Here is a 3,942-nt window from a genome sequence, read left to right as displayed (position 1 = left end):
CACAGGTTAGAAACATAGAAGACACAGATCCCACAAACTAACACAGGTTAGAAACATAGGAGACACAGATCCCACAAACTAACACAGGTTAGAAACATAGAAGACACAGATCCCACAAACTAACACAGGTTAGAAACATAGGAGACACAGATCCCACAAACTAACACAGGTTAGAAACATAGGAGACACAGATCCCACAAACTAACACAGGTTAGAAACATAGGAGACACAGATCCCACAAACTAACACAGGTTAGAAACATAGGAGACACAGATCCCACAAACTAACACAGGTTAGAAACATAGAAGACACAGATCCCACAAACTAACACAGGTTAGAAACATAGGAGACACAGATCCCACAAACTAACACAGGTTAGAAACATAGGAGACACAGATCCCACAAACTAACACAGGTTAGAAACATAGAAGACACAGATCCCACAAACTAACACAGGTTAGAAACATAGAAGACACAGATCCCACAAACTAACACAGGTTAGAAACATAGAAGACACAGATCCCACAAACTAACACAGGTTAGAAACATAGGAGACACAGATCCCACAAACTAACACAGGTTAGAAACATAGAAGACACAGATCCCACAAACTAACACAGGTTAGAAACATAGAAGACACAGATCCCACAAACTAACACAGGTTAGAAACATAGGAGACACAGATCCCACAAACTAACACAGGTTAGAAACATAGGAGACACAGATCCCACAAACTAACACAGGTTAGAAACATAGGAGACACAGATCCCACAAACTAACACAGGTTAGAAACATAGGAGACACAGATCCCACAAACTAACACAGGTTAGAAACATAGGAGACACAGATCCCACAAACTAACACAGGTTAGAAACATAGGAGACACAGATCCCACAAACTAACACAGGTTAGAAACATAGGAGACACAGATCCCACAAACTAACACAGGTTAGAAACATAGGAGACACAGATCCCACAAACTAACACAGGTTAGAAACATAGGAGACACAGATCCCACAAACTAACACAGGTTAGAAACATAGAAGACACAGATCCCACAAACTAACACAGGTTAGAAACATAGAAGACACAGATCCCACAAACTAACACAGGTTAGAAACATAGAAGACACAGATCCCACAAACTAACACAGGTTAGAAACATAGGAGACACAGATCCCACAAACTAACACAGGTTAGAAACATAGAAGACACAGATCCCACAAACTAACACAGGTTAGAAACATAGAAGACACAGATCCCACAAACTAACACAGGTTAGAAACATAGAACACAGATCCCACAAACTAACACAGAGAAACATAGAAGACACAGATCCCACAAACTAACACAGGTTAGAAACATAGAAGACACAGATCCCACAAACTAACACAGGTTAGAAACATAGAAGACACAGATCCCACAAACTAACACAGGTTAGAAACATAGAAGACACAGATCCCACAAACTAACACAGGTTAGAAACATAGAAGACACAGATCCCACAAACTAACACAGGTTAGAAACATAGAAGACACAGATCCCACAAACTAACACAGGTTAGAAACATAGAAGACACAGATCCCACAAACTAACACAGGTTAGAAACATAGAAGACACAGATCCCACAAACTAACACAGGTTAGAAACATAGAAGACACAGATCCCACAAACTAACACAGGTTAGAAACATAGAAGACACAGATCCCACAAACTAACACAGGTTAGAAACATAGAAGACACAGATCCCACAAACTAACACAGGTTAGAAACATAGAAGACACAGATCCCACAAACTAACACAGGTTAGAAACATAGAAGACACAGATCCCACAAACTAACACAGGTTAGAAACATAGAAGACACAGATCCCACAAACTAACACAGGTTAGAAACATAGAAGACACAGATCCCACAAACTAACACAGGTTAGAAACATAGAAGACACAGATCCCACAAACTAACACAGGTTAGAAACATAGAAGACACAGATCCCACAAACTAACACAGGTTAGAAACATAGAAGACACAGATCCCACAAACTAACACAGGTTAGAAACATAGAAGACACAGATCCCACAAACTAACACAGGTTAGAAACATAGAAGACACAGATCCCACAAACTAACACAGGTTAGAAACATAGAAGACACAGATCCCACAAACTAACACAGGTTAGAAACATAGAAGACACAGATCCCACAAACTAACACAGGTTAGAAACATAGAAGACACAGATCCCACAAACTAACACAGGTTAGAAACATAGAAGACACAGATCCCACAAACTAACACAGGTTAGAAACATAGAAGACACAGATCCCACAAACTAACACAGGTTAGAAACATAGAAGACACAGATCCCACAAACTAACACAGGTTAGAAACATAGAAGACACAGATCCCACAAACTAACACAGGTTAGAAACATAGGAGACACAGATCCCACAAACTAACACAGGTTAGAAACATAGAAGACACAGATCCCACAAACTAACACAGGTTAGAAACATAGAAGACACAGATCCCACAAACTAACACAGGTTAGAAACATAGAAGACACAGATCCCACAAACTAACACAGGTTAGAAACATAGAAGACACAGATCCCACAAACTAACACAGGTTAGAAACATAGAACACAGACACAGATCCCACAAACTAACACAGGTTAGAAACATAGGAGACACAGATCCCACAAACTAACACAGGTTAGAAACATAGAAGACACAGATCCCACAAACTAACACAGGTTAGAAACATAGAAGACACAGATCCCACAAACTAACACAGGTTAGAAACATAGAAGACACAGATCCCACAAACTAACACAGGTTAGAAACATAGGAGACACAGATCCCACAAACTAACACAGGTTAGAAACATAGAAGACACAGATCCCACAAACTAACACAGGTTAGAAACATAGAAGACACAGATCCCACAAACTAACACAGGTTAGAAACATAGAAGACACAGATCCCACAAACTAACACAGGTTAGAAACATAGAAGACACAGATCCCACAAACTAACACAGGTTAGAAACATAGGAGACACAGATCCCACAAACTAACACAGGTTAGAAACATAGAAGACACAGATCCCACAAACTAACACAGGTTAGAAACATAGAAGACACAGATCCCACAAACTAACACAGGTTAGAAACATAGAAGACACAGATCCCACAAACTAACACAGGTTAGAAACATAGGAGACACAGATCCCACAAACTAACACAGGTTAGAAACATAGAAGACACAGATCCCACAAACTAACACAGGTTAGAAACATAGAAGACACAGATCCCACAAACTAACACAGGTTAGAAACATAGAAGACACAGATCCCACAAACTAACACAGGTTAGAAACATAGAAGACACAGATCCCACAAACTAACACAGGTTAGAAACATAGAAGACACAGATCCCACAAACTAACACAGGTTAGAAACATAGAAGACACAGATCCCACAAACTAACACAGGTTAGAAACATAGAAGACACAGATCCCACAAACTAACACAGGTTAGAAACATAGAAGACACAGATCCCACAAACTAACACAGGTTAGAAACATAGAAGACACAGATCCCACAAACTAACACAGGTTAGAAACATAGGAGACACAGATCCCACAAACTAACACAGGTTAGAAACATAGAAGACACAGATCCCACAAACTAACACAGGTTAGAAACATAGAAGACACAGATCCCACAAACTAACACAGGTTAGAAACATAGAACACAGATCCCACAAACTAACACAGATAGGAGACCCACAAACTAACACAGGTTAGAAACATAGAAGACACAGATCCCACAAACTAACACAGGTTAGAAACATAGAAGACACAGATCCCACAAACTAACACAGGTTAGAAACATAGAAGACACAGATCACAGATAGAAGACCCACAAACTAACACAGGTTAGAA

The sequence above is a fragment of the Cherax quadricarinatus genome, chromosome 68 (assembly GCF_038502225.1).
Source record: "Cherax quadricarinatus isolate ZL_2023a chromosome 68, ASM3850222v1, whole genome shotgun sequence".
In the NCBI taxonomy this organism is placed as follows: domain Eukaryota; kingdom Metazoa; phylum Arthropoda; class Malacostraca; order Decapoda; family Parastacidae; genus Cherax; species Cherax quadricarinatus.
This window is presented reverse-complemented; position numbering follows the sequence as displayed.